The sequence below is a fragment of the Schistocerca gregaria genome, chromosome 1 (assembly GCF_023897955.1).
Source record: "Schistocerca gregaria isolate iqSchGreg1 chromosome 1, iqSchGreg1.2, whole genome shotgun sequence".
Lineage (NCBI taxonomy): Eukaryota > Metazoa > Arthropoda > Insecta > Orthoptera > Acrididae > Schistocerca > Schistocerca gregaria.
Genome location: NC_064920.1, coordinates 306,433,071 through 306,454,556, shown reverse-complemented (window position 1 = coordinate 306,454,556; position 21,486 = coordinate 306,433,071). Strand labels below are relative to the sequence as shown.

The 21,486-nt window shown below is 44.1% G+C and overlaps 1 protein-coding gene across 5 annotated transcripts in view; it reads left to right on the top strand.

Annotated features, from left to right (window-relative positions):
• The window catches only part of LOC126342775 (leucine zipper putative tumor suppressor 2-like), a 1,028,822-nt gene that overhangs the window by 390,945 nt on the left and 616,391 nt on the right, over positions 1-21,486 (top strand). For all 5 annotated transcript variants that reach the window (XM_050001884.1, XM_050001885.1, XM_050001887.1 and 2 more), the window contains exon 3: positions 20,877-20,951. The gene's annotated coding sequence lies outside the window, so the exon portion shown is untranslated. The remainder of the gene's footprint in view (positions 1-20,876; positions 20,952-21,486) is intronic.

Sequence of the window (21,486 nt, the reverse complement as noted above, 5' to 3'; positions counted from 1 at the left end):
TACCCCAGGAACAACAGTGTCCCTAATTTGCTGGGAAGTGGCGGTGCGGTCCCCTACGGCACTGCGTAGGATCCTACGGTCTTGGCGTGCATCCGCGCGTTGCTGCGGTCCGGTCCCAGGTCGACGGGCACGTGCACCTTCCGCCGACCACTGGCGACAACATCGATGTACTGTGGAGACCTCACGCCCCACGTGTTGAGCAATTCGGCGGTACGTCCACCCGGCCTCCCGCATGCTCACCATACGCCCTCGCACAAAGTCCGTCAACTGCACATACGGTTCACGTCCACGCTGTCGCGGCATGCTACCAGTGTTAAAGGCTGCGATGGAGCTCCGTATGCCACGGCAAACTGGCTGACACTGACGGCGGCGGTGCACAAATGCTGCGCAGCTAGCGCCATTCGACGGCCAACACCGCGGTTCGTGGTGTGTCCGCTGTGCCGTGCGTGTGATCATTGCTTGTACAGCCCTCTCGCAGTGTCCGGAGCAAGTATGGTGGGTCTGACACACCGGTGTCAATGTGTTCTTCGCTGTCTGGCCTCCTTCCCCCAAACAACCAACCAACCAATGTGTTCTTTTTTTCCATTTCCAGGAGTGTATTTATTAGTCGACAGTTAAATTATTTAAATGATATATTCTCTCTCTCTCTCTCTCTCTCTCCCTCTCTCGGTGTTTTCGTCTAGTCTTGTGTTTTTTCGACATGCTTTATGGGGATCATCTTCTATAGAAGTTGAGCGTTTCTGAACTGAAGTAGCTATTTATCGACTGTTCATACTGATGGAGGATATTGAGTGAAACGTCAAAAATAAAGAATTGTATAACGTCAGAGTACACCTGTTCATCTATTTTAACTGATCACACAGAACACTTTAAAGAATCATTTAAGCCAAATTATTTTACTTACCGAGTTGAAACTTGACTTACTACGCGTGCAATATAATTTGGTTCTTTGAGAGGGGAGTGTCGATCAGCGGGAGGGAAGGAAACGGTAGTAATCTGTTGTTGCCGACCTACCCAGTTATCAGTGTCACATTTAGTTAGAAAACAATACTGACAGCACCAGCATTGTGTAGTACTAGTTTCTAATTTTGGCTTTGATTGGTCAGAATCATATGAGCCATCCCCATTTATGTATATCTGCCGCGTCTTCGTAGAGTCACAGATGCAGGTTTCTTTTGTATGTATTCTTACCTGCAAGAGCCGGCCGCGGTGGCCGAGTGGTTCTAGGCGCTTCACTCCAGAACCGTGCGAGTGCTACGGTCGCAGGTTCGAATCCTGCCTCGGTCATGGATGTGTTTGATGTCCTTAGGTCAGTTAGGTTTAAGTAGTTCTAAGTTCTAGGGGACTGATGATCTCAGATTTTAAGTCCCATAGTGCTCAGAGCCATTTGAACCATTTACCTGCAAGAGATGTGTGGAACAGGACTCGCTTGTATCACTTTATTGTGAAACGTGTGCCAACATAGAAAAAAACGAAATCTGATGTGTATCACTGTCACACCAGTGTCAGTGTGAAAGTCTCTCTGTATAATCGCAACTGCGTCGCCTGCAAAATTTTTGAGGTTATTAATAATAGACCCACGATAGATTGTTACCGTTTCCTTCCCTCCCGCTGATCCACACTCCCCTCGCAAAGAGCCAAATTATATTGCACGCGTAGTAAGTCAAGTTTCAACTCGATAAGTAAAATAATTTGGTTTAAGTGATTCTTTAAAGTTGTCTGTGTGATCAGTTAAAATTAATGAGCAGAGGTACCGTGACGTTTTACGATTACTTATTTTTAACGGTCTCACTCAATCTCCTCTTTTAGTATCAACAGTCGATAAATGGCTGTCTCAGTTCGCAAATGATAAACTTCTGTTGAATATGATCCGCATAAAGCATGTCCAAAAAACACAAGAGTAGGCGAAAATATCTATTGAGTAAAAGAGTTTAAATACTTAGATGAATGGATTGGAGAAAATTGTAATGAAAAGAAATCTGTCAGATCAGGAGTCCAGAAAATGGAGACGGCTTTTCAGTTAACAAAAAGCATTTACAACAAAAAGAGTCTCTCCTGGAACTGCAAAATACGACACTGCACAACAGTAATTAAACCTGAAGCCCTCTACGCATCTGAGACACTAAACCTTCAACACAGAACACTAAAAGGGGAATTAGAAGTGAAAGAACGTAAAATAATGAGAAAAATCCTAGGAGCAAGAACTGAAGATGGTGTGAAATATCCAAAACCCAATGCAGAAATATATAAAAATATCTACATCTACATGACTACTCTGCAATTCACATTTAAGTGCTTGGCAGAGGGTTCATCGAACCACAATCATAATATCTCTCTACTATTCCACTCCCGAAAACTGCGCGGGAAAAACGAACACCTAAACCTTTCTGTTCGAGCTCTGATTTCTCTTATTTTATTTTGATGATCATTCCTACCTATGTAGGTTGGGCTCAACAAAATATTTTGGCATTCGGAAGAGAAAGTTGGTGACTAAAATTTCGTAAATAGATCTCCCCGCGACGAAAAACGTCTTTGCTTTAATGACTTCCATCCCAACTCGCGTATCATATCTGCCACACTCTCTCCTATATTACGTCATAATACAAAACGAGCTGCCCTTTTTTGCACCCTTTCGATGTCCTCCGTCAATCCCACCTGGTTAGGAGCCCACACCGCGCAGCAATATTCTAACAGAGGACGAACGAGTGCAGTGTAAGCTGTCTCTTTAGTGGACTTGTTGCATCTACTAAGTGTCCTGCCAATGGCTCGCCTTCCCCACAATATTATCTATGTGGTCTTTCCAACTGAAGTTGTTCGTAATTTTAACACCCAGGTACTTAGTTGAATTGACAGCCTTGAGAATTGTACTATTTATCGAGTAATCGAATTCCAACGGATTTCTTTTGAACTCGTGTGGATCACCTCACACTTTTCGTTATTTAGCGTCAACTGCCACCTGCCACACCATACAGCAATGTTTTCTAAATAGCTTTGCAACTGATACTGGTCTTCGGATGACCTTACTAGACGGTAAATTACAGCATCATCTCCGAACAACCTAAGAGAAATGCTCAGATTGTCACCCAGGTCATTTATGTAGATCAGGAACAGCAAAGGCCCCAGGGCGCTTCCCTGGGGAGCACCTGATATCACTTCAGTTTTACTCGATGATTTGCCGTGTATTACTACGAACTGCGACCTTCCTGACAGGAAATCACGAATAGAAGTCGCTTGTGAGGAACGGTGTCAAAAGCTTTCCGGAAATCTAGAAATACAGAATCAACTTGAGATCCCCAGTCGATAGCGGCGTTTGCACAAGAACGCTGTTTTCTGAAACCATGCTGACTACGTATCAATAGATCGTTCCCTTCGAGGTGATTCATAATGTTTGAATATAGTATATGCTGCAAAACCCTACTGCAAACCGACGTCAATGATATAGGTCTGTAGTTCGATGGATTACTCCTACTACCTATCTTATACACTGGTGAAACCTGCGCAATTTTCCAATCTGCCGGTACAGGTCTATCGGTGAGCGAGCGGTTGTATATGATTGCTAAGTAGGGGAGCTATTGCATCAGCCTCCAAATAACAGATACTATGTGCATGAGAAGAATCCAATTCATGGGGCATTTAGAAAGAATGGACTCAAACAGGTTAACGCACAATATCCATACATTTTTAAAGAACAAAACTGCAAGACCGAACTGGTACAAACAGACGGAAAAAGACCTGAGAGAATTAGGGTCTCCAAATCTACATGACAGAAATGAAGTCAGAAAAATCATAAACACACACGGGGTTTTGAGGAAGAAGAGAGAAAAACTAACCGACATACGTGGTCTACCAACGAAAGCTAGCCCATTCGTTGCTTATGAAGGAATACGGGGCGAAAAGGAAGGCCAACAAATGTTGATTACGCGTGGTCCTAGGTGATCTATCCGCGAAAAAGAAGAAGAAAATCAACGAGACTGTCGGAGGTTTAATTTCGTGGTGGAGCATAACTTGGTGCCGGTGAGTATGACCAGCTTGAACAGCTGCATGTGTCAGCAGAGTGATGTGAGGGTTCGGGCCGAGGTGCGTCGTTAGCGGATGCGGGCTGGGTTGGCGCGGCTCCAGCGGCTGGAACTGGCGGCAGCGCGACCAGGATGCGGCCCAACGTAAAACGTAACGGACGCCAACGGTCGCGCCGCGCCGCGCCGCGCCGGTACTGCACCGAGCTTTGGCAGGCGCAGCCTCCCGCGAGGTGGCTCGCCCGTGCACGCGGTCCTACGCGGCCGGCATTCTGTGCAGGGTGGTCTTCGCAGTAGAGATGGGTCGAACTCGTTCATTCCCGTGAACTACTTCATTCACTTCACTCTTTGCCGTGAAGCGTTCAAATGAAGAACGGAAGCCTGGCGAAGTAGGCCAGTTCGCCGCTCAGCTGCGGCTATGCTCGCTTCACCTCGCTCGTACAATAAATCTTCGTAATACTTCATAATTTTACCAACAGATGGCCGAACTATGCAGTAACGTGCACGCAACGTTTTGCGCTCTTATAGCGTCTGAGTCAAATAGAGCATGGTTGAAGGGGACAAAGGAAATATAAACAGAGAAGCCCATCACATATAAAGAAAGTATTACATTTAATTTTGCTCGACATGTTCTCATGAAGCGCCCAAGAAAGTCGTTATCTGCCAAATGAAACATTATTTGTTGTATTCGGGGACTGAAAACTAGGACTACCAACGAAATGCAGTCCAATTTTATGTTCCTTTTAAAATTTAATCCAAAATAGAATGAGTATGTTTACTACTGTCATAAAGTCTATATACCTGTGTTAAGTAATTATTCAGAAGTTTTCCTGTAGATATTACGAGGGCTATCCACAAAGTACATTGCGTTTTGGAATTAAAAATAAATAATTTTTTTTATTATATACAGATGAAAGCCACACTTAAATACTACTTTTCTACATAGTTGCCGTTTAAATTAAGGCACTTATCGTAACGATGGAGGAGCTTGGAAATTCCTTCGTCGTAAAATTCTGCCGCCTGCGCCTTCAACCGCCTCTTCTTGAAGCTGTGCGTCGTCATCAAAACGCTGCATAGCCAACCACTTCTTCATTTCTGGGAATAAGTGGAAGTCGCTCGGTGCGAGGTCGGGACTGTACGGTGGATGAGGAAACAACTCCCACTTAAAAGATTCGAGAACTTCACGAGTGGCGTTTGCCGTGAGGGCCCGGGCGTTGTCGTGAATCAGCAAGATCTTTGAGACCAACTTTCCCCTGCGCTTGTTTTGTATTGCTCTTCTGAGGTTGTGCAAAGTTTGGCAATACCTTTGAGAGTTTATTGTAGTGCCTCTTTCCAGGAAATACACAAAAATCACACCTTTTCTTTCCCAAAAGAAGAGGTAACCATGTGGTTGAAGGCGCAGGCGGCCGAATTTTACGACGAAGGAATTTCCAAGCTACGATAAGTGCCTTAATTTAAATGGCAACTATGAAGAAAAGTAGCATTTAACTGTGGCTTTCATCTGTATATAATAAAAAAAATTCCAATATTTTATTTATTTTTAATTCCAAAACGTAATGTACTTTGTGGATAGCCATTGTATTTTTGTTGAGAATAATAACCCCCCAGAGTCAAAACTTAAACTGTCACCTGTAGTCATTGGTACGATTTCAGGTAAAATCCCTCTTTCAGTGTTATCAACAAACAGCCAGCCTCTTCGTTTGTATCTTTAATATTCAATTGTCTGCAAGCGCTGCCAACGGTAAGCTACCCGTAGACGCGCCGATGTAGTGGGAGAGGGAGATGGGAAGAGAGTGAGTGAACTAGAAAAAAGTGTGGACTGTGCTATCTGTCAAGAGTTTGAAGTACCAGTTCATTGAGTGATTAGTTCATAGTTCACTGGAGTGAAGCGTTCATTTGAACGACTCATTCACGAGCTCCCCATCACTACTTCACAGTGTGGATTACCGGCGGTGGTGATGGTTGAGGGCGGGAGGAGGGGGGTGGGGGGTGGGAACATGCTTTGTACAGTCATTTTGAATTATCGATGTCTTTCTCCAAAACTGTGTTTCACTTAGAAAGACTGCACTGTAGTTGCTTCTCTAGACTGTCGCACATGTGACAAAATGGTAGATATCGAAATAGACGACAGAGGGATACAGAAACAACTGAAATCGCTCAAAAGAGGAAAGACCGCTGGACCTGATAGGATACCAGTTCGATTTTACACAGAGTACGCGAAGGAACTTGCTCCCCTTCTTGCAGCGGTGTACCGTAGGTCTCTAGAAGAGCGTACCGTTCCAAAGGATTGGAAAACGGCACGGGTCATCTCCGTTATCAAGAAGGGACGTCGAACAGATGTGCAGAACTATAGACCTATATCTCTGACGTCAATCAGTTGTAGAATTTTGGAACACGTATTATGTTCAAGTATAATGACTTTTCTGGAGACTAGAAATCTACTTTGTAGGAATCAGCATGGGTTTCGTAAAAGACGATCGTGTGAAACCCAGCTTGCGCTATTCGTCCACGAGACTCAGAGGGCCAGGTAGATGCCGTGTTTCTTGACTTTTGCGTGCCGTTTGATACAGTTCCCCACGGTCGTTTCATGAACAAAGTAAGAGACTATCAGACCAATTGTGTGATTGGATTGAAGAGCTCCTAGACAACAGAACGCAGAGTGTCATTCTCAATGGAGAGGTCTTCCCAAGTAAGAGTAATTTCAGGTGTGCCACAGGGGAATGTCGTAGGACCGTTGCTATTCACAATATACATAAATGACCTTGTGGATAACATTGGAAGTACACAGAGGCTTTTTGCGGATGATGTTGTAGTATATGGAGAGGTTGTAACAATGGAAAATTGTACTGAAATGTAGGAGGATCTGCAACGAATTGACGCATGGTGCAGGAATGCCAACTGAATCTCAATGTAGCCAAGTGTAATGTGCTGCGAATACACAGAAAGAAAGATCCTTTATCATTTAACTACAATATATCAGGTCAGCAACTGGAAGCAGTTAATTCCATAAATTATCTGGGAGTAGGCGTTAGGACCGATTTAAAATGGAATAACCGTATAAAATTAATCGTTGGTGAAGCAGCTGCCAGACTGAGATTCATTGGAAGAATCCTAGGAAAATTCAGTCCGAAAACAAAGAAAGTAGTTTACAGTACGTTTGTTCGCCCACTGCTTGAATACTGCTCAGCAGTGTGGGATCCGTACCAGATAGGGTTGATAGAAGAGATAGAGAAGATCGAACTGGGAGCAGCGCGCTTCGTTACAGGATCATTTAGTAATCCCGAAAGCGTTACGGAGATGATAGATAAACTCCAGTGGAAGACTCTGCAAGAGAGACGCTCAGTAGCTCGGTACGGGCTTTTCTTGAAGTTTCGAAAACATATCTTCACCGAGTAGTCAAGCAGTATATTGCTCCCTCCTACGTATATCTCGCGAAGAGACCATGAGGATAAAATCAGAAAGATTAGAGCCCACGCAGAGGCATGCCGACAATCTTTCTTTTCACGAACAATATGAGAGTGGAATAGAAGGGAGAACCGATAGAGGTTCTCAAAGTACCCTCCGCCACACATTGCTAGATGGATTGCGCAGTATGGATGTAGATGTTGTACCTTGATTAGCCCCATTTTTTTGTTAATTTTTATATGGTATTTTTCTGTTGCATTATGTCCTTTCTGGAGAAGGAAAAACTAGTCTGTACAAATCAACATGCCGAGATCTTGTGAAACTCAGTTCGATCTTTCCGTCCAGAGGCAATAGAAGTGTTCTATGTATGACTTTTGGGCGAGAGGCGAGATGTCGTCAAATTTCCAGAGAATTTCATCAGCGCATCTGAACGACGTTTTCTTGCGCGGCAAACACACTGGTGAGGCTGTTACCAAAGCCTCCTATCTACACCACTCTAAGAAGAAACTTTGCAGGCATGAACGCGCCAAATTCGTTAACAGTAGCTTAGATATTCTGATCTGAAGCGAGACTGTCACCTGTCCCAACCAGCTGCTCACTGATTCCCTGATTACCATTATCTGTCGCTGCCGAGACGCTTGTGCCAACTGCCATTATTTTAATCAACTTATATTCCCCGCAAAATATTTAAAGTCGATTTTCTAGTGAAATTTTTTGGAGTTTCTTCCAACTACTTGGGGTGATCGATTACTGAGTTTCGAACTTCGCGAACCATAAATATAAAATGCACAAAAATCCGATGGCCGGGTAATTAGTGGATAAATGACGAACTCAGAAATCAGTCACAGATTTGACCACAATAGGGATGGTTCCCAGGCGAAATATGGGTACTTGTGTTATTGATTCCGACTGTTTGTTCGAAAAGTAGTCGACGATGATTGGGAGAGGCCGTGGAGCAAATTTACGAAGACCAGTGGGAGCCAGAAAGGCTTAGAAATGGTCAGGAACTATCAGTCTCTCTTCATTAATGGCATAGAGCTGATAAATGTTTATAGCATTTGACTTAGGCTCAGAACAATGCTTATAAGCGATCGAAGGACGCCAACGAAACTAGGGAAATTTGGAAGCCTTCGAAATTTGGCCTTCAGATGGAGGATAAAATTAGGGAGTGAGATGATGTAGAAAATGAGGAAGTACCAAATGGAAAAAAAACGTTGAAAGCATCACAAGGAAAAGCTTCAGAAAGAAGGGAACGATCTTTGGGCCTTGGTTTAAGCATGCCTCAAACTTGTTGGTAAAGAATTAGAGTTGGATTGCACAGGTCGAGCGTAGGTTATCTAGTACAGGAGGAAGCGTGTATGTAGGTTAAGTAGTCACAATGTGTTCTGCTTAATCTACGAGGGTTGCCCAGAAAGTAGTGTAACGCATTTTTTTTTCTCGACCGGAAACAACGCTACGAATGCGAAACTTTACGTACAGCATGTGTTATATGAAGTCTGCTGAGTGAACGCGCCAGTTTCCATCGCTTCCGACAGATAGTATAGCTGCAGGACAGTTTCAAAACGGCATCTGTTAATGACATACATTATAAGCAACGTGCCCTCATGATTTTCTCACTGCAGAGAAAGAAACTCTGGGAAATATTCACAAACGCTTTTCCAAAGTCTACCGAGCATCCGCTGTCGATAGGAGTACAGTTAGTTGCTGGGCACGAAGAGTGAGTTCATCAGAAGGCGGTTGGGCGGAGCTGCACGATTTGCAGCGGTCGGGGAGACCATCCACGGCTGTCGCACCTGACATGTTGCAGTGATCTGATGTTGTCATTCGTGACGACAGACGCATTACGACTCGGCAGTTGACGCTGCATCTGTTAGTCAGCAGAGGATCTTCGCGCAATGAAACACTGCCTATGCCACCAGGACAGGGACTGGTATCGACAGGGGACACGAGCCCTTGTTTCGCCCTGGAGGAAGGCCGCAAAACGGGATGGAGATTACGGGCAAAAGTAAGGTGTGCAGATAAAACACCATTCTTTCATGTGTGTAATTCTCATTGCGTTCAATAAAGACTCGTTGAAGAAAAAATGCGGTGCGTTAGTTTCTGGGCAACCCTCTTACTTATGTTTATTTTCTGGCATATTATCCACCCATAAGACAACTCCCATGAATATACTAATCTAGTTGACATAATTCCGCTTAGGGTTGCAAGTACACGGCTTCGTTTGATATTTGAGGTGAGAGATATGTTTTAATAACTAACAAAACTTCATGTGCCACGTATACGTTATCATCACCCGGCACTCCAATATGCTCACCATCAGTGTCGCCATGAATCATCATCACAAAATAAAATATAGTGCCATCTGAAGCTGACAAACCATTGACACCGGCGACTCGTCACTCAACTAGCTGGTGGTGGGGGTGATGGCAAGTTCCTATGGGACTGGACTGCTGACTTACTAAGTCTCTAGACTTACATACTACTTAATCTAACTTTAACTTAAGCTAAAGACAACACACACACACACACACACACGAACCTCCGACGGGAGGGAGCCGCGCGAACCGTGGCAAGGCACCACCCAGATCGCGCGGCTACCCCGTGTGGCACTCTACTAGTGAGAAGGAAATTCGAAAAGTGAGCTACACATTATTAAGGCAGGCCAAGTAATTTTTACTGAATGTTACACTATACTTCCAAGCGACGCAGATACATGATACTATTTTTGAACTTAGCTACCAGGTATCTGTAAACAATGGTCGCTCAATTCCTCGCTGGTAGGAATCCATTCCTTGGTCTCGGAGCCATTTCAGAACCACTGTGAGAAAGTCCTCACCGTTGGAAAATGTGCAATTTCTCCCAATCAGTTCGTCGATTGACTGGACATTGTCATCTGTGATCAATGTCGATGGCTTTTCTTCCCGACCAGCATCACCCATGTTCGTGCACCCTTCGTGAAATTGATGGCACCATTTCGCCACGCTGTAGCTGGGCGCGACGTTCCATTTGGACTGTATACGCCAGAATTTCACGGTGAATCCGTATGTAATTAGAGGTTCTGTCCGTAAGAAAATTAGTGTGCAGCATATGTCAACTTTTTCGTCCAACGGCCTTACCGCAGTGGTAACACTGGTTCCCGTCAGATCACCGGAGTTAAGCGCTGGCGGCTAGGGCTTGGATAGGTCACCATCCGGTCTGCCGAGCGCTGTTGGCAAGCGGGGTGCACTCAGCCCTTATGAGGCAAACTGAGGAGCTACTTGATTGAGAAGTAGCGTCTCCGGTCTCGTAAACTGACATGCGGCCGGGAGAGCGGTGTGCTGACCACATGCCCCTCTATATCCGCATCCAGTGACGCCTGTGGGCTTAGGATGAAAAAAAAAAAAAAGGTTCAAATGGCTCTGAGCACTATGGGACTCAACTGTTGTGATCATCAGTCCCCTAGAACTTAGAACTACTTAAACCTAACTAACCTAAGGACATCACACAAATCCATGCCCGAGGCAGGATTCGAACCTGCGACCGTAGCAGTATCACGGTTCCGGACTGCGCGCCTAGAACCGCGAGACCACCGCGGCCGGCGCTTAGGATGACATGGCGGCCGGTCGGTACCGTTGGGCCTTCATGGCCTGTTCTGGAGGAGTGTTTTTTTATACTTAAATTTTGGTGTACGTTTACAGTTGCCGCGTCATTGCGTTCGCGCACTGTGATTTACTTTTATCCGCAGCGCTGCAGAGCTGTGTCTGAAGCGAACGCAGCACATGTACACTCTTCTGACAACGTGCCACTTTCATTGGCATTGGTGTCAGCGTGGGATAATATGCGTAACTTACTTTCTGAAGTGCCTTGTTAACTGCCTTCTTGCTGCCCGTCTTCCGCCGAGCTAAGCTGAAGGTCAGTTTCAAACAGTGCATCAAAGTAGAATTCGGGGACCCTCACGGATTCTTGGTTCTGTTCACATAGAAATCTTGTTTGTAATATATTGGTCGAACTGAGATAAAAACACTGAACCATACAAAAATTAAAATCACTATAAATACGCGAAACGAAAAAAAAAACTGAACAGCACAATCAAAAGGTTTTATTTGATTAGTAGAGTACAGTTCTCAAAATTACGATTTTATAAAGCAGTTCCAAAATTATCAATGTTTTAATTAACTGATATCATTTAGAGGTCTTTAAGGTGAAATTAACTACCTGAATCGATGCATTCTGTCCTCGTACTTCCTACTTCGACTGAGATACTTGAATTGGTTCAAAATGTTCTTTAAAGAAGGTCCCGGACAATAAATCGAGCAAGTGCTGTCGTATCAGCCTGGGTGGAGGGGGGAGGAGAGTTAGGTGATGGAAACTCTTTCCCAAAAAGCCTATTGCGTCACTGACAAAAAAAATGGTTAGAACTACTTAAACATAACTAACCTAAGGACATCACACACACCCATGCCAGAGGCAGGATTCGAACCTGCGACCGTAGCGGTCGAGCGGTTCCAGACTGTAGCGCCTAGAACCGCTCGGCCACTCCGGCCAGCCGTCAGTTTATTATTATTATTGTTATTGTTATGTTATAAATCGAGCAAGTGCTGTCGTATCAGCCTGGGTGGAGGGGGGAGGAGAGTTAGGTGATGGAAACTCTTTCCCAAAAAGCCTATTGCGTCACTGACAAAAAATGGTTAAAACTACTTAAACCTAACTAACCTAAGGACATCACACACACCCATGCCAGAGGCAGGATTCGAACCTGCGACCGTAGCGGTTCCAGACTGTAGCGCCTAGAACCGCTCGGCCACTCCGGCCGGCGGTCAATTTATTATTATTATTGTCATTCTTCTTCTTCGTTATTATTATTATTGATACTTCGGCACTTGTGATGTAAATGTCCCACTGCTTATGTTTATTCTGTGAAAATACAAATGCACTAGCTCCTTCATTACGAGCGGTTCTATTCTGCTACACATGTCCGACAGAAAGCCACATCTACCTAAAAAAACGCTATCTACAGATCTCGATCTGTAGATCTTTAAATGAGCCAAGCGAAAGCAGACTGCCGATAGAACATTTCTACCAACTACAAAAAGTCTTTTTACATGTCATGAAACTGTTGTCCCATGTGATAGTTTTACTCTGTAACGGTAAAAAAATGTGGTCAGTGAGGTTAGAACCAATAACGCATAGTACCATGTTGTTCGTTTGGTTTGGTCCGGGCGGAAATAGTTGGAATATTTTACTTGGGTATGTTTCAAAACTATCCATAAGTTTTCATTTCTCACATTTCTTATAAGTAGCCATCGTATTTGCGATTTTCCTGTATTGTATTTTTCTGGATCGTCATAGCAATCTACAATGCCAGGCAAATGACAATTAAAGTATACCTTTCTGCTGCACTTCGAGTGTAAGTGTGTGTGTGTGTGTGTGTGTGTGTGTGTATGTGCGTGTGTGTGTGTGTGTGTGTGTGTGTATGTCAGCGTATCGACAATACATCTGTGTGTCCAGAGTAAAATTAAGGGCTAAAGAATAACTACAATAGGGACGTATGCAGTTAAGCAGGTTTTAATTTTTTTGAACAAAATTCCTGTGTAAAACAAGGAACTAACACAATGATGGATAAACTATATGAGGGTAGGTAAGTGATAGCCTACTAATATTTGTTATATGTACTCTTCTAATTTTGCAGACAGATTTTTGAATGTAACAAATGATAAAAAGAAGACTTATGGCCAACGTAATTCCGCCAATATTTTCATTTTGTGACCACCTACTGAAAGTCTGTGACTGTAACAGACAATACTTTTGCTTATTATACAGTAATGTCTGGAGGAAAATTTAATTAGAAGTTACATTTGTTTTTATACAGTAGCAGCAGTTTAACACCGGGTCGTGGTGTCTTGTACGTTACTCAATTGTATGAATAATGTACATAAATGAATTTATGTTAAGAGTTCTGATAATTGTTCTCTTCCAAGAAACAAATAACTTAACGCAATATTGCCTAAATCGTGACACTTTGACATCCATTAGAACTTCTCAAAGCCACGCAAATACAACATAAGACTAGAACAAATAACTCAGACGACATATGCTATTCTCCTCAAAAGCAACGATCGTTAAGCTTTTGAGTCACATCTTAAAATTTTTACGTCTGCTATCGTTAACATTTTCTACAAATATCAACGACCTATGTAGATATAACTCTTTGATAAATGAGGAAGACAGCGCTTACTAGCGTGAAACACGTCAAATGTCATTATAGTCAGAATATAATAACAAAAAGTAAAAGTTATAAACATATTCGCCAGAATCTGTAGGGAAAGATACATCGGTAATTACAAATATGCGCTTCACGCTTAGGAAACTTATTAAAAGGAAATCACACGTCGTAATGGGTATTATATCCCGAAACACGAGGTGCGGGAAATAAATAACGAATCGGTACTAGCAGCAGCATATGATGTTGTATGACAAAAAAGAAGAAGAGAAGCCACATCTTTCCTGCTAACAGACGACTAGTATCATCAGCCAACATGACACTGCCAAGATGGAGGCTAAGTTCGCAATTGCTTCAAATAAGGTGACGTGCAGGCCAGTCTAAGTTGCTTGCATAGGTCGCTCTGTAAACGTCAGTTGTGTGCCATTAGTTTTGCTACTGGCTTTCTCTAATACAATTTATAAGCCTGGAAGATTCTCGATGTCGCTTCTTAACATATAACCTGTGGTTTTTACTTTGTGCCAAGCATAATTAACACTGTTGGGGATAAGTACTGTCAACATGCCTAAACTGACATGGAAATCATCGCTCAATGTTCAACATCTACTATGAAGTGCGCTCCACAGCCAGGCGCTATGGAACGATGCTATTGGCTACAGTATCACGTGGTACACTACCCAGCGCCACTGCACAGCGCCCCGTCACCCGCCTTCTGGCGTACACACTCGTTACTGTGCGTCAGAACGCTTCAAATACGCTGGTAATTGCGGTCATAGGTCGAACGCCAATGTAATGTTCATGGTGCACCTTCCACGGACTTTTGGCTCAGTGCGTAAGTTCAAAAAAATGGCTCTAAGCACTATGGGACTAAACATCTGAAGTCATCAGTCCCCTAGAACTTCGAGCTACTTAAACCTAACTAACCTAAGGACATCACACACATCCGTGCGCGAGGCAGGATTTGAGTCTGCGACCGTAGCGGTCGTGCGGTTCGAGACTAGAGCGCCTAGAACCGCTCGGGCACAACGGCCGGCTCAGTATGTAAGTGCCAGACTAGAAATTCTAGGGTACCGGGTTGAGCCCCGTGTCAATCACGGCTTGTACTTATTTACCGCGACTTTCACTTCTGACAGTTATCCGCTTTGTGTAAAAAGTGCCTAGATAAAGCGATATTCGGAGTCTATTTCAAACTGCCTTGGTAAATAAATTCATTTCAAATATTTCAGAAAGGCATATGCAAAACAGCTCCAATTGAACCAGACCTAGCGCTGTGATCTTCAGACCAACCTTCAGGTTGAGGACACACTTACGATGAACACTACGTGCATACTGAGCCGTGCATGGCTCTTGTTAGTGCCATCTCTTATAAAACACCCTGTTTTTACCGCACTGCCACCTCGTTATGTTAATTTAGAATTACTGGTGTCTCTGAGTTGCTCCCTTGCCTGCCCGTGAGCGGAAGCAGCAGCGCTTATCGATTTAGGCCCTGCCGTATTATCTTTCCTGGACTGAAATTACTTCCTGGTCATCGTGTGTCATCCAAAGAGTTCTAACGCGTCAGCACTGCAGTTCGGACCGGGCAATGAAGTCAGCAGAACGCGCCAGCAGTGGAGGTCGGACCTGGCAGGTCGGACAGTTGGGACGCGACAGGAGTTCGGTCAGGTTGGAGCGGCAGTGAGTTTCGGATAGCTCGACGTTGCCGGCACACATGGCTGGGGACGGTCTTGGTTGAACGTCCGTTGGTCGTCTTACTGGACGATATGTATTTGCTCGCCAGTCACTTATGGGTTGGCGGTGTGTGTATCAGCTCGTGGTTCGTCCTGGTGATTGCATAGTCACTGCTTTTAGCATTGGTCGCTTTCTTCTTGTGAAATTGTATGTGGCCTGTGATGTTCACTGCCCAGTTATTTTAGTGCTGTCTCCGTGCAGATGTGTAGCAGTTGGTCGGTTGGCGCAGTCGCGTTGTAGCACCAGTGGGGCATGCAGCGCCAGAGAGGCGAGGATAGCCATCACTCGCCCGACGATTGCCGACACACGTTTAGAGTGGCAACGACCTTGCTTGGCCGTTTGGTCGGTCGTCTGGTTAGACGACGTGAATTTGGGTCATCCATCGCTTGTGGATTGTCTGTGATCCATTCTGGTTGTTGTCCCAGTCTCCGCTGTTAGCATCGTTTGAGTTTTGGTGCAAGTGTGGAGCGGAGCTGATGTTGATCATTGGACTGTTGACTGTCTGTCGATTGGGTTCACAGCGGATTGAAAATGGTTGGGCAATCTGCCTGTCTCACCTAAACTAGCGTAAGTGAATTCCAGGCCGACCCTTGAACATCTGAGCGCCCGTGGGTGTACTGCGCTATTTCTTTTTTAATTTGTTCTTGTCGTCTGTACTTGTATGGCTTCTAGCCGATTTTTGTTTAGAGTTGTTTTGTTCTTAAGGTCTTCAGCCTAGTTAAAAGTAGTGTTTCACGTAAGCCCTTTGGCATATTAAAAATTTTAATGTTGTTGAATTTTAAGTATTCGCCCTTCAGCCGATTTTGAGTTTGAGTTGTTTGCTCTTAAGGCCTTCAGCCTAAATTAGAGAAGTGTTTCACTTAAGGCCATTGGTTTAAAAAGATTAATGTTATGGGTTTTTAAGTGTTATGCCTTGAGCCAATATGAATTTAACTTGTTTACTTCAGTCTAACTAAAGAACTGTTTTAAGATAAGGCTTGCCTTTTAAATTTCTGGTTATGCTTACCTTTTAATTTATTGGTCTTCAGCCGTTTTAAAATTATAGTGGCTTTCAGCCGGTAATTAAGTCCCAAAGATTAGAGCAGTGTGTTTAATTTTTATTTTCTTTGGGCTCTTGTAATGTTTGATCAAATAATAAAGCTATATGTTCGAGTGTAACTGACATCCTCTGATTTGGTCCCTTTCCGCAATCTAAGTATCTGTCCTGTCCTGCGGGTGTAACAGGACGTTTCACATACTAGTACCATTATCGTTTGCAGATGCTATTGGAGTTTCATTAAGCGTTAACTTCGAGGTATTGTAAGGAGTGGTCGGGTGTAAAATTTGCAACTAGGAATCCCTGTGTACAAACATCATCCAAGGACAAAAAATCTTGACTTGATACTCTCCTGCATACCAGGAAATGTACAACTCCGACTGAGATAGTGTACTGAAGGGGTGTCCATCAAGGTTTCCTACCAGGAACGTTTCGTTTCCTTATTTGCATTTAATATTTCCTTTCCACTAGAGCAGATTACTTTAAAACGGTTTGATTTACGGGTGACAATAACAACTGTTAAGAGTTTCAGTCCGCCGACTGAATAATAAGCCAAATAATGTCAAGCAGGGGAGCTTTTCTTGGTTTTCAACTAAGTTGACTCTACATTATATCCAGCTTTACATGTACATTTACATAGATACTCTGCAAGTTACAGTACGGTGCGCGGCGGAGGATTCCCTACACTATTACTAGTAGCTTTCCTTCCCTTCTCACTAGCAAATAGAGGGAGGGTAAAACGACTGTCTATATGTCTATGTGTCTCTGATTTTATCTTCGTGGTCCTTACGCGAAAGTACGTTGGCGGCAGTAGGATAGTTCTGCTTTCAGCTTCAAATGCCAGTTCTCTAAATTTTCTCAACAGTGTTCCTCCACAAAAACGTCGTCTTCCCTCAAGGGATTCCCATTTTTCCCCAAGTATTTGTCTAATAATTGCCTGTTGTTCGCACCTACCGGTAACAACGCTGGTAGAACGCTCTGAATTGCTACGACATCTTCCTTTAATCCGACCTGGTGCGGGTCCCAAACACTTCAACAGGTACTCAAGAACGGGTCGCACTATTATCCAATATGCAGTCTGCTTTACAGATGAACCACACTTTCTTAAAATTCTCCCAATAAACCGGATTCGACGATTCTCATTCCCTGCTACGATCCTTACATCCTCACTGTATTTCATATTGCTGTGCAGCGCTACGCCTGGACATTTAATTGACGGGATTGTGTGAAGCAGCACAGTACTAATGCTGTATGCGAACGTTATGGCTTTGGTTTCCAACTAATCTGTATCAGTTTCTTATACATCATTCTACATTGGCTAACGCTCAACTCTCAGACAGTGATGGCACGATTGGAACAACAGAAGAAACAAAGTTTGTGACGGCGAGGGTGTCGGGTAAGGTTTCGTGGAAGACACTTGTTCGAAACCTCTTGCATAATGATGCCTGCTACTAACTGTTAAGGTAAGAATCAGCGGTGATGTGAATCTTGTTAACTTCGCGTGCTTGGATGAGATATGAATTATAATTTGAGTTTAGTTCAAGCAGGAATAATGAACGAGGGCGTGCTGAAAAGTTGTGCCTTAGCATTTTTAGCTGAAAACTCTTAAGCCTTTTTGAATAGAACAAACTTAATTAACATTCTACATTTTTATTAGCCTACATATTTATTTCTCAACATAGTCACCCTGGTGACGAACACATTTCTCCCGGTGAGAGATCGTTTTTGATACCTGAGCCACGACCTCACCTGTGCTTGAACCGCTTCATCACTATCAATGTGCTGTCCTCGAATGATTTGTTTCCATTTTGGAAACTGATGAAAATGGGTGCGGCCAAGTCGGGAGTGTATGGAGGACGATCGATGATAGTGCAGACATCACAGCGCTCGTGTGTGGTCTGGCAGTGTCACGCTGAAACAGAGGACGAACTCTTAGTATTCTTGCTTTCAGTTTTCTGAGGGTTTCTCATGCACCGACATAACTACGTTACGCGTTGCCATGGTACATACACACAATTCAGAGCCCTCAAGCGGCGGAGCGCTGCAAGATGCATCAGCGAAGCGGGAAAGTCGACTGAGTAATATGCGTGACATGTAAAACCTCAACCGATATTATTCGGAGTCATTACTTTTCAGTACTCCCTCATACTAACTTCAAAACTTAGCCATTGGGACCGTACATGGAGATAACTAATGAACATCAGTTGGTGAACATCAATTGGCCACTGTTTAACGAGGTGTGGACACGTCAGCTGCTAGCTTGTATAGCTTGTTCTTGGCAAAAGTAATTGGCAGCATACGCTATGTGATCGAAAGTATCCGGACACTCCAAAAACATACGTTTTTCATATTATGTGCATTGTGCTGCCACCTAACGCCAGGTACTCCATATCAGTGACCTCAGTGGTCATTAGACATCGTGAGAGAGCAGAATGGGGCGCTCCGGGGAACTCACGGACGTCTAACTTGGTCAGTTGATTGCGTGTCACTTGTGTCGTACGTCAGTCCGCCTGATTTCCTAAATATCCCTAGGTCCACTGTTTCCGATGTGATATTGAAGTGGAAACGTGAAGAGACACATTCAGCACAAAAGCGTACAAGCCGACCACGTTTGTTGACTAACAGAGACCGCCGACAGCTGGAGAGAGATGTAATGTGTAATAGGCTGATATCTATCCAGACCATCACTCAGGAATTACAAACTGCTTCAGGATCCACTGCAAGTACTATGACAGTTATGCAGGACGTGAGAAAACTTTCATTTCATGGTCGAGCGGCTGCTCTTAAGCCACACATGACACTGGTAAAAGCCAAACGACACCTCCCTTGATGTAAGGAGCGTAAACAATGGACGATTGAACAGTGTAGAAACGTTGTATGGACTGACGGATCGTCGCGCGGGATTAGCCGAGCGATCTAAGGCGCTGCAGTCGTAGACTGTGCGTCTGGTCCCGACAGAGGTTCGAGTCCTCCCTCGGGCATGTCTGTGTGTTTTTGTCCTTAGGATAATTTAGGTTAAGTAGTGTATAAGCTTAGGGACTGATGACCTTAGCAGTTAAGTCCCATAGGATTTCACACACATTTGAACATTTTTTTGAGTGCCGAATCACGGTACACAATGTGGTGATCCGATGGCAGGTGTGGATATGGCGAATGCGGGGTGAACGTCATCTTTCAGCGTGTGTAGTACCAACAGTAAAATTCGGAGGCGGTGGTGTTATGGTGTGGTCGTGTTTTCCATGGAGGGGGCTTGCACCCCGTGTTGTTTCACGTGGCACTATCACAGCACAGACCTACATTGGTGTTTTAAGCACCTGTTCATAATGCACGGCCTCTGGCGGTGTGGTTACACAACAATGACAACCTGTAATGGACTGGCCTGCACAGAGTCCTGATCTGAATTCTTTAAAACACCTTTGGGATGTTTTGCAACGGCGACTTCGTGCCAGGCCTCACCGACCGACATCGATACTTCTCCTCAGTACAGCATTCCGTGAAGAATGGGCTGCCATTCCCCAAGAAACCTTCCTGACTGAATGTATACCTGCGAGAGTGGAAGCTGTCATCAAGGCTAAGGATGGGCCAACATCATATTGAATTCCAGCATTACCGGTGGAGGGTACCACGAACTTGTAAGTCATTTTCAGCCAGGTGTCCGCATACTTTTGATCACATGGCGTATGTTCGCTGCGCATAGGAGTGAGGCTTCATTTTTACTTTACTAACATGCCCTTAATTGCCGTTCAAGGAAGGTTGCACTAGTCAACATAGGCTTTCAAAAGGTTTCCAAAAGAAATGAAGAGCCTTACTGATAAAACGCAGGTTTTCAAACCGTAGTTACAGGATCTACTTCTGTTCACAGGGTGTAATGAACATAAGAGCAGATGGTACCTTAACATATACGCAGATCAGTGTGTTGGTTGTTTTTTCTCTGTGTCGAACTGTCTTCAGCCTGATGTTTTCTGGATGGTCGTAAATGTACGACTAAGTGGACTATGATTAGTGGTACAGATAAACCATTTTGCGTCCAAGCATCCATCCTTTAACACCCGGCGTGCTGCCTAGGGAAAAATAAACATTAATGCTTGCTCTTGCCACAAGTACAAACACACGCCTTTAATAGATTTAATGATTTGTCTGCAACGTAAATGTTGATACAGTACAGCGTCCTCAGCCACAAATAGAAGTATGTACACTTGTACCCATTACACCCTATAAATCCATTTAACTGTGCTATAGAGATGTAATTATCAAAAATAAATGGCATAATAGACGATGCTACTGCTGTCTACATACTTTAAGGCTGCTTGATTGCGCAATTTTAATTGAAGTTACCAGAAAGTTCCAATGTACAGGCTGTATGCGCTCAGTGTGTTATATTTATATTTGTGCTATGAGTGATCATGCAGGATGACTGAGTGCTGAATGAATGACATGAGGCTGCAGACTGTCGCTGCCGGTTGGCTTCTAACGGCTTCGCCTGTTGTGTTTGCAGGTGACCCCCGGCCCGTCTCCGAGACGTTCGGAAAGTGCGGGTGACGTCAGAGGCCGCGCCGCTGCGAGCCGCAAGGTCAGTGAGGCAGCTGCAGACTCTTCTCACCAGTGCAGGCACCGCTCTCCGTTGTCAGTTGACCCTCACCCCATCTCGCCGCATCAACTGTGCTCCTGACACGCGGTTTATTGTTTAGTTTAGTTAGAAAAAGGCGCGCTCCCACCAACAATACACGATTCCTGTGTATATATTTATCACATGCTTGTTAGTTGTCCACGATTACGGGGCTGTAGTCAAAAACTATGGCACGAATATGATGCCTTGAAAAATCTGTCACAGTGTTGTCATGTCTTCACCCTAGGTAAAAACAGCACAGTGCCATCCTGAAAACGTGCACATCTGCAGTTGTCAAAGCTTCTGCTAGCTGCATTTATCGATATCGTGTCAGTTGCGTCACCACAAATGCTGAAGCTGCCAAGTTGAGGTAATTGTTTCCTTGGTGCCTTGTGAAGTCATTCCTATGATGTCAAACAAGCCCTGCACCAGAATTACTACATGTTGTATGAATCAGATTAAGTTGGATGTAATTTCAAGTTCTTTTGGTTGCCAATCA